A 10367-nucleotide genomic window follows, 5' to 3' on the forward strand; every position below is an offset into this window, starting at 1 on the left:
AGGGGTGGGGGGAGGTGTTTTTCAGAGTTGATTTCATTTCTCATTCCTCTACTCTGTTTTGCCTGGTAATAAATTAGATGAATTCCCTCTCTAAGTTCGGTCTGTTTTGCTCGTGACAACAAGTAGTGAGTGATCTCTCCCTGTCCTTATCTCGACCCACAAGCGTTTCGTTATACCTTTTCTCCCCTGTCCAGTAAATGAGGGGAGTGAGAGAGCGGCTCTGGTGGGCACCTGGCCTTCAGCCAGGGTCGACCCACCACACCTGCCCCTCCTGCCAGGGTGGGCTCCAAACACGTGCGCCTCACCGAGAGGCTCGCAGAGCACCTCAGGGGGTTGCTCTGGCACCATCTGCTCAGCCACCACCCTGTCTCTGCTGGCACCACTTAAACGGTGCCCAGTGCCTTCAGCACAGCCGGCATCTGCAAAATCATAGTGTGGTGGGCCGGCCCCGGCTGGAGGCCAGGTGCCCCCCAAAGCCGCTCTCTCACCCCCCTCCTCAGCTGGGCAGGGGAGAGAAAATAGAACGAGAGGCTCATGGGTCCAGATAAGGACAGGGACAGAGCGTTCACTAAGTACCGTCACGGGCAAGACAGACTCAACTTAGAGAAAATTAATCTCATTTCTTACCAAGAAAACAGAGTGGAGCAAGGAGAAAGAAACCCAAATCTTAAAACCCCTCTCCCCACCCCTCCCTTCTCCCCAGGCCCAACTTCACCCCCCATTTCTCTCCCTCCTCCCCCAGCGGCACAGGGGGACGGGGAATGGGGCTTGTGGTCAGTTCATCACACGCTGTCTCTGCCGCTCCTTCCTCCTCAGGGGGAGGACTCCTCACACTCTGCCCCTGCTCCAGCCTGGGGGCCCTCCCACGGCAGACAGTCCTCCACCAACTTCTCCAGCGTGAGTCCTTCCCACGGGCTGCAGTTCTTCATGACCTTCTCCAGCGTGGGTCCCTCCCACGGGGTGCAGACCTTCAGGAGCAGACTGCTCCAGCACAGGCTTCCCACGAGGTCACAGCCTCCTCTGGGTGCATCCACCTGCTCCAGAGTGGGGTTCCCCATGGGCTGCAGGGGGAATCCCTGCTCCCCATCATCCTCCACGGGCTGCAGGGGGAATCTCTGCTCCACCATCCTCCTCCGTGGGCTGAAGGGGGGACAGCCTGCCTCACCATGATCTTCACCACGGGCACGGAGCCTGGGAAGATGCATCTCCAGGGCTGGACCTGCCCCTTGGCCAACGCAGCACGCCACGGCCACGCAGCCCGCTCGCTGCCCAGGCAGGAGCTGCAAGGGGGCTGCTCTACCACTCACAGCCCAGCGTCCAGGGGACAACTGCCTCTCCTCGAAGGCAACGCCATCTTTCCGCCCTGCTGCCACCACCCTGCCCTGGTTTGCAAAACAGCTGCCGAGGGTGGGGTGGGGCGGGGAGGGGGTGAGTCGGGTGAGGAGCAGTGAAATGATAAGGTAGAAATGGAGCTCAGCGCAGGCTGCACGAAACCTTGCTTCTGCCCTGGTGACAAAGGAGGAAAGCAAACCGGAGGCAGAGGTGCCCTGGCGTTTTTGGGTGCTTTGGCGGTGGGGGTTTTTTCAGTAACAGACTTGACGCTCTGCTACCGACAAGCGAGAAAAACCAAGCAATCAACCTCATAACCAGCCGGCAAACACAGAGGCCTTACAGAGGGGCTTGTTTCTCCCCGTCCTGCTCCGCCACAACTGCAGAGGGAAGAAATGCAGAGTCAACGCTCAAATGTGGAGAGGGCACAGTGCAAAACTAGTCTGGGGGGTTTTTTTGAGTCACCTGGGGTACTGAAGAAAACGTAATGAAGCCCAGAGGAAGCATAAGCAGTATAGAAGACTTGCAGTATAGAACGCTGCCGCTGACAAACATCTCTGCCAATGACCTTGCTGCTCACTGCACTCCTGCTTGGTCTGGATGGCCATGGTTGCGGCCTCTCCTGCCTTGAAAACAGCTACACAGAGATGGAAAAACACTGGGCTAGGAACGCCCCGCGCTAAGTGGGAGCATCGGGCACGGACCTGACAAGGCACAGGTGGGCATTCCTACAAAAAAAGACAATGAAAACCGTGCTGAGGAGGGCCGTAGAAAAAAGTAGGCGTTTAATCATCGACTTGACCAAGAAAGAGATCCAGGGCTCCTTTTATGCAAGATGTTGTACCTTGCACTGACAGCTTCAGGCACAGGTACCCATGGAGAATGTAAACACAAGTAAAATCATAGAATAATAGAATCACAGAGTCTTAAGGTTGGAAAAGACCTCTAAGATCATCAAGTCCAAACGTCAACCCAACATTTTTTTTGTGATCCCTTACAACAGTGGCCAGACTGAGTTCTAGCTGGGCTTTTGCCTTCCTAATTTTATCTCTGCATGACCTAACGAGACCCCTGTACTCTTCCCGAGTTGCCTGCCCCTTCTTCCAAGAGTGCTAGACTCTCCTTTTTCCCCCCCGAGTCCCAGCCAAAGCTCCCTGTTCAGCCAGGCCGGTCGTCTTCCCCGCCGGTTCGTCGCACGGCACGTGGGGACGGCCTGCTCCTGCGCCTTCTGCGGCTTCCTTCTTGAAGAACGCCCAGCCTTCCTGGAGCCCTTTGCCCTTCAGGACTGTCTCCCAAGGGACTCTCTCAACCAGTGTCCTGAGCAGGCCAAAGTCTGCCCTCCCCAAGTCCATGGTAGGGGTTTTGCTGATCCCCCTCCTTACTACGCCATGAATCGAAAACTTCAGCCAGCTCTTCCACCCAGTGCCGCGTGAACCTGCTCATCTCACAGCTGGACAACTGGTCCAGAAGGATGCTGTGAGGGGCAGTATCCAAAGCCTTACTAAAATCCAGAAAAAGACATCCACCGCCTTCCGTTCACCCGCGAGGCGGCTGATCGGATCGCAGAAGGCTATCAAATTAGTCCAACGGGACTTTCCCTTTGTGAACCCACGCTGACGGTGCCTGACGCTTGCGTTCATTAGCCTTTCGAAGCCTTTCAATAGCACCCAGGATGACCTTCTCTGTCACTTTCCCAGGTGCTGAGCTTAGACTCGCAGGTCTGTAGTAGGGTCTTCCCTCGTGCCCCCATGAAAGCCACTGTTCCCACACTCATGGTCCTCAACTCGGGGGACCAAGCAGCCCAAGGACTATCAGGATCATTAAAGACTGAGGCACTCCTCTCGCTGTTAACGTACATTCAAAAGCCCTTCCTCTTGACTGACGCAACACTGGCCACTTCCAACTCAAATTCAGCTTTGGCCTCTCGTGCCTTCTCCCTGCACCTTGCCCTAGGAGGGCACAAGACCTTTCCTCGCCGGATCCCTGACTGCTTGTCACAAAAGACGTTCTCTCCCACAAGCTTCAGGCATTCCCCAGACCTGCTCGTCACAGCAGTATGCTGGTCCCAGCTGATGCCTGGGAAGTCGAAATCTCCCAGAAGGACAAGGGCTACCGGTCCAGAGCTTTCTCCTCATGGCCTATGGAAGAACTCCGCAGCGCTGGCAGCCTGGCTGGGCCGTCGGGAGCAGACACCCACTACAAGAGCTGCTTTGTTTGCCATCCCCCTCGTCCTCACCCAGAGGCTCTCCACCACAGCCCTTGCTCACCGTAAGGGCCGTACCATCCAACCTCTCCCTGACACACAGTGCGACACCTCCACCTCTCCCACCCCTCCTGAACAGCCTGGAGCCTCCACGCCAGCACTCCCGGCGTGGCACTCGTCCCACCAAGTCCCACGAATCCCAAGGACGTGCCAGCTCTGGGGACGCAGCGAGGCTTCCAGCCAGAGGCACTTGCACTCACAGCCCCCGAGAGCCGCCGGAAGGGGCCGGGGGCACCCCAGCCCCCCCTGAACCCTTTCCCTCCCCAGGCAGGAGGGGCTGGGGAGGCTGTTGGGGCGGGGCGGAACACGCCGAGACCCCACATTCCCTCCTGGGAGACGCCAGAGAGTCCTTAGCAGCCGACAGCCAGGACGCAACATGGTGCCGCCGCCACCACTGCGGCTCCCACCGCGCGGCCCCCGGGACCCCCCGGCACCCCGGCTCCTGCAGACGTTTGTCCTCCCCCAAACCTTCTACCCCCAAGGTAGGCACCCACCCCCACCCCTGCAGCCCGGGGATGCTCTTGGGGGCAAGAGCGGAGGTGAGCGCCGGCCATCGCTCCTGTCTCTCTGCCAGGCTCAGCCACCCTGTGCCCACTGCCCCGCCACCAGCAGCCCTTCCCCGCAGACTGGGCACCCTCACTGCGGGTGGCACCCCAGGGCCCCCACGCACTACCACCAGCAGGTACGGCACCCCTGGCTGCTCTGGCCCCCGGGTGCTCCCGCCATCCCCACCACCCCTGTCCCCACGGCACTTGTGGCACAGGCCTTCCACCATGGAGGGCCCCAACCCCCCGGCCCAGCACGGCTCCCTCTCACCCACACAGGTCTGCAGAGGGCTCCGTGCGGCTGCTTCTTTGACCCCCGCGTCTTCTGCATCCAGTGGACATTCCCCAACCCGCCTCCCCCGGCCAGCTCGACGCTCAGCCATGGCACCGCTGCTCTGCCGGCTGCTGCCCTCTGGGGCCCCGGGGGCTGCGGGAGCCTCCCGGCCTGGGCAGCCCCTCTGACCCCCCAGGCACAGCCGCCACACCTCACACCCGACAACCATCAGGGGACAGCGGAGGCCCCAGCCCCCACGGCGCTGCCGACGTCCATCCCCGGCTACCGGCACATCGAGGGGCAGCCTGGCCACACCAACGTCCCCCCGGGCAGCCACGACTCCCCCAGCCAAGCCCTGGGGGACCCAGCAGGAGACCTCACCGTCTCTGACGAGGAGCTTCTCGAAGAGGCCCTGAGGCTCTTGGGTTGCTCCCTGGACGCAGTGGGGGTCAGCCAGGACGGTCCTGGCAGCGGCCCCGTGCCTGGGGACCCCGCTGGCACCGGCGCAGCCGTCCCCCACTGCGACCTCTCCTCGCTCTCGCTGCCCGAGGAGCTGCTCAGCCCCGACTACGGTGTCTCCGAGATCATCGACGCCATCCTGAGCCTCGAAGAACTCCACGCCGTCGGGATGGAGCCCCAGGAGCCGTGGGGGGACGCGGGGATGGCCCTGCCACCGTCCCGGCCTGCCGTGCCAGAGACGCGGGGGAAGAAGCGGGGGCAGAGCGCGGGGCCAAAGCCGGCCGGCAAGCGCAGGGCTCTGGCAGGCAGCACCCCGGGGGGGGCGGGGGGGGAGTAGACCCAGAGCAGGGATGGGCTGGAGGGGGGTGGGGGGCATGGGGGGGGGCCTGGTGGGGGAGGGGTGGTGGATCTGGGGGGAGGGGGGTTAGAGGAGCTTCTGTGGGACCTTTTCTCTTGTGTTTTCCCATTAAAAGCTGTTTCTCCAGAACCGCTCCGTGCCTGTGTGGGAGGGGGAGGGAGCGCGGGGGGCCCCGGGAAACGGCACCCAAGAGGTGCCAAAGCCCCGCGGAGCCCCAGATCAGGGCCGGCGAGTCTCAAAGGGCACCGAGCCCCCCCAGGGCCGAGTCACCGCCAGCGGGACAGGCAATGGCGGGGGAGGACTCTCCCCCGTCCCCTTCCCCAGGGGAAGCAGCCAGGACGGGACGGGTCCCTGCCGGACAGACCTTGGCCGGGGCGGGACGGAGACACAGGACAACAAGGGCTGCACGGCCAGCACATGGCCAGCGCATGACCGGCACACGGCCGGCACAGCACCGGCACAGCACCGGCACAGCACCGGCATCCCCTCCAGCGGGGGGGACAGGGCTGTCAGGAGTTAGAGCCAGCTCTGCTGGGCTCCCTCCCAGGCAGCTTCTGGCCTCCAGGCTCACCTTCATCTACCTCGGTGCCTTGCAGCAAAGCCCGACCGGTGTTTCTCAGTGCGTCAGAGCTCCTTCCTTTCACACCCCCTGCAGAAACTCCTGCTCCCCTCGCTGCTTCTCTGCACAAGCTCTGAGCCCACAGCTCTCCCTACACCTACCCCCCCATTTCTCCAGCCCCTGCCCCCCGTCCTTAACCTCTCCCCCCGGACAGGCCCGGCTGCTCCTCGCCTGCTGTGTTGGGTTTGCGTGGCAAGGTTTTGGTAGCGGGGGGGGCTACAGGGGTGGCTTCTGTGAGAAGCTGCTAGAAGCTCCCCCTGTGTCTGGTAGAGCCAATGCCAGCCGGCTCTAAGACGGGCCCGCCGCTGGCCAAGGCCAAGCCAATCAGCGCCTCTGTGGTAACATATTTAAGAAGAAGAAAAACACTTAGAGAGGGAGAGCTTTATGCAGCCGGAGAGAGGAGTGAGAAGATGTAAGAAACTCTGCAGACACCAAGGTCAGTGCAGAAGGAGGGGCAGGAGGTGCTCCAGGCGCCGGAGCAGAGATCCCCCTGCAGCCCGTGGTGAAGGCCATGGTGAAGCAGGCTGTCCCCCTGCAGCCCATGGAGGAAGGATGAGGGGGTGTAGCGATTCCACCTGCAGCCCGTGGAGGACCCCACGCCGGAGCAGGTGGAGGCACCTGAAGGAGGCTGTGGCCCGTGGGAAGCCCACGCTGGAGCAAGCTCCTGGCCGGACCGGTGGACCCGTGCAGAGGGGAGCCCACGCCAGGGCAGGTTTGCTGGCAGGACTTGTGACCTCGTGGGGGACCCACGCTGGAGCAGTTTGCTCCTGAGGGTCTGCACCCCGTGAGAGGGACTCCATGCTGGAGCAGGGGAACGATGAGAGGAGTCCTCCCCCTGAGGCTGAAGAAGCGGCAGAAACACCGTGAGATGAACTGACCGTAACCCCCATTCCCCGTCCCCCTGTGCCGCTGAGGGGGGGGGAAGGTTGACGCCGGGAGTGAAGTTGAGCCCGGGAAGATGGGAGGGGTGGGGGGAGGTGTTTTTCAGAGTTGATTTCATTTCTCATTCCTCTACTCTGTTTTGCCTGGTAATAAATTAGATGAATTCCCTCTCTAAGTTCGGTCTGTTTTGCTCGTGACAACAAGTAGTGAGTGATCTCTCCCTGTCCTTATCTCGACCCACAAGCGTTTCGTTATACCTTTTCTCCCCTGTCCAGTAAATGAGGGGAGTGAGAGAGCGGCTCTGGTGGGCACCTGGCCTTCAGCCAGGGTCGACCCACCACACCTGCCCCTCCTGCCAGGGTGGGCTCCAAACACGTGCGCCTCACCGAGAGGCTCGCAGAGCACCTCAGGGGGTTGCTCTGGCACCATCTGCTCAGCCACCACCCTGTCTCTGCTGGCACCACTTAAACGGTGCCCAGTGCCTTCAGCACAGCCGGCATCTGCAAAATCATAGTGTGGTGGGCCGGCCCCGGCTGGAGGCCAGGTGCCCCCCAAAGCCGCTCTCTCACCCCCCTCCTCAGCTGGGCAGGGGAGAGAAAATAGAACGAGAGGCTCATGGGTCCAGATAAGGACAGGGACAGAGCGTTCACTAAGTACCGTCACGGGCAAGACAGACTCAACTTAGAGAAAATTAATCTCATTTCTTACCAAGAAAACAGAGTGGAGCAAGGAGAAAGAAACCCAAATCTTAAAACCCCTCTCCCCACCCCTCCCTTCTCCCCAGGCCCAACTTCACCCCCCATTTCTCTCCCTCCTCCCCCAGCGGCACAGGGGGACGGGGAATGGGGCTTGTGGTCAGTTCATCACACGCTGTCTCTGCCGCTCCTTCCTCCTCAGGGGGAGGACTCCTCACACTCTGCCCCTGCTCCAGCCTGGGGGCCCTCCCACGGCAGACAGTCCTCCACCAACTTCTCCAGCGTGAGTCCTTCCCACGGGCTGCAGTTCTTCATGACCTTCTCCAGCGTGGGTCCCTCCCACGGGGTGCAGACCTTCAGGAGCAGACTGCTCCAGCACAGGCTTCCCACGAGGTCACAGCCTCCTCTGGGTGCATCCACCTGCTCCAGAGTGGGGTTCCCCATGGGCTGCAGGGGGAATCCCTGCTCCCCATCATCCTCCACGGGCTGCAGGGGGAATCTCTGCTCCACCATCCTCCTCCGTGGGCTGAAGGGGGGACAGCCTGCCTCACCATGATCTTCACCACGGGCACGGAGCCTGGGAAGATGCATCTCCAGGGCTGGACCTGCCCCTTGGCCAACGCAGCACGCCACGGCCACGCAGCCCGCTCGCTGCCCAGGCAGGAGCTGCAAGGGGGCTGCTCTACCACTCACAGCCCAGCGTCCAGGGGACAACTGCCTCTCCTCGAAGGCAACGCCATCTTTCCGCCCTGCTGCCACCACCCTGCCCTGGTTTGCAAAACAGCTGCCGAGGGAGGGGAGGGGAGGGGAGGGGGTGAGTCGGGTGAGGAGCAGTGAAATGATAAGGTAGAAATGGAGCTCAGCGCAGGCTGCACGAAACCTTGCTTCTGCCCTGGTGACAAAGGAGGAAAGCAAACCGGAGGCAGAGGTGCCCTGGCGTTTTTGGGTGCTTTGGCGGTGGGGGTTTTTTCAGTAACAGACTTGACGCTCTGCTACCGACAAGCGAGAAAAACCAAGCAATCAACCTCATAACCAGCCGGCAAACACAGAGGCCTTACAGAGGGGCTTGTTTCTCCCCGTCCTGCTCCGCCACAACTGCAGAGGGAAGAAATGCAGAGTCAACGCTCAAATGTGGAGAGGGCACAGTGCAAAACTAGTCTGGGGGGTTTTTTTGAGTCACCTGGGGTACTGAAGAAAACGTAATGAAGCCCAGAGGAAGCATAAGCAGTATAGAAGACTTGCAGTATAGAACGCTGCCGCTGACAAACATCTCTGCCAATGACCTTGCTGCTCACTGCACTCCTGCTTGGTCTGGATGGCCATGGTTGCGGCCTCTCCTGCCTTGAAAACAGCTACACAGAGATGGAAAAACACTGGGCTAGGAACGCCCCGCGCTAAGTGGGAGCATCGGGCACGGACCTGACAAGGCACAGGTGGGCATTCCTACAAAAAAAGACAATGAAAACCGTGCTGAGGAGGGCCGTAGAAAAAAGTAGGCGTTTACTCATCGACTTGACCAAGAAAGAGATCCAGGGCTCCTTTTATGCAAGATGTTGTACCTTGCACTGACAGCTTCAGGCACAGGTACCCATGGAGAATGTAAACACAAGTAAAATCATAGAATAATAGAATCACAGAGTCTTAAGGTTGGAAAAGACCTCTAAGATCATCAAGTCCAAACGTCAACCCAACATTTTTTTTGTGATCCCTTACAACAGTGGCCAGACTGAGTTCTAGCTGGGCTTTTGCCTTCCTAATTTTATCTCTGCATGACCTAACGAGACCCCTGTACTCTTCCCGAGTTGCCTGCCCCTTCTTCCAAGAGTGCTAGACTCTCCTTTTTCCCCCCCGAGTCCCAGCCAAAGCTCCCTGTTCAGCCAGGCCGGTCGTCTTCCCCGCCGGTTCGTCGCACGGCACGTGGGGACGGCCTGCTCCTGCGCCTTCTGCGGCTTCCTTCTTGAAGAACGCCCAGCCTTCCTGGAGCCCTTTGCCCTTCAGGACTGTCTCCCAAGGGACTCTCTCAACCAGTGTCCTGAGCAGGCCAAAGTCTGCCCTCCCCAAGTCCATGGTAGGGGTTTTGCTGATCCCCCTCCTTACTACGCCATGAATCGAAAACTTCAGCCAGCTCTTCCACCCAGTGCCGCGTGAACCTGCTCATCTCACAGCTGGACAACTGGTCCAGAAGGATGCTGTGAGGGGCAGTATCCAAAGCCTTACTAAAATCCAGAAAAAGACATCCACCGCCTTCCGTTCACCCGCGAGGCGGCTGATCGGATCGCAGAAGGCTATCAAATTAGTCCAACGGGACTTTCCCTTTGTGAACCCACGCTGACGGTGCCTGACGCTTGCGTTCATTAGCCTTTCGAAGCCTTTCAATAGCACCCAGGATGACCTTCTCTGTCACTTTCCCAGGTGCTGAGCTTAGACTCGCAGGTCTGTAGTAGGGTCTTCCCTCGTGCCCCCATGAAAGCCACTGTTCCCACACTCATGGTCCTCAACTCGGGGGACCAAGCAGCCCAAGGACTATCAGGATCATTAAAGACTGAGGCACTCCTCTCGCTGTTAACGTACATTCAAAAGCCCTTCCTCTTGACTGACGCAACACTGGCCACTTCCAACTCAAATTCAGCTTTGGCCTCTCGTGCCTTCTCCCTGCACCTTGCCCTAGGAGGGCACAAGACCTTTCCTCGCCGGATCCCTGACTGCTTGTCACAAAAGACGTTCTCTCCCACAAGCTTCAGGCATTCCCCAGACCTGCTCGTCACAGCAGTATGCTGGTCCCAGCTGATGCCTGGGAAGTCGAAATCTCCCAGAAGGACAAGGGCTACCGGTCCAGAGCTTTCTCCTCATGGCCTATGGAAGAACTCCGCAGCGCTGGCAGCCTGGCTGGGCCGTCGGGAGCAGACACCCACTACAAGAGCTGCTTTGTTTGCCATCCCCCTC

This window comes from Grus americana, chromosome 7 (genome assembly GCF_028858705.1).
Source record: "Grus americana isolate bGruAme1 chromosome 7, bGruAme1.mat, whole genome shotgun sequence".
NCBI classification, from domain to species: Eukaryota; Metazoa; Chordata; class Aves; order Gruiformes; family Gruidae; genus Grus; species Grus americana.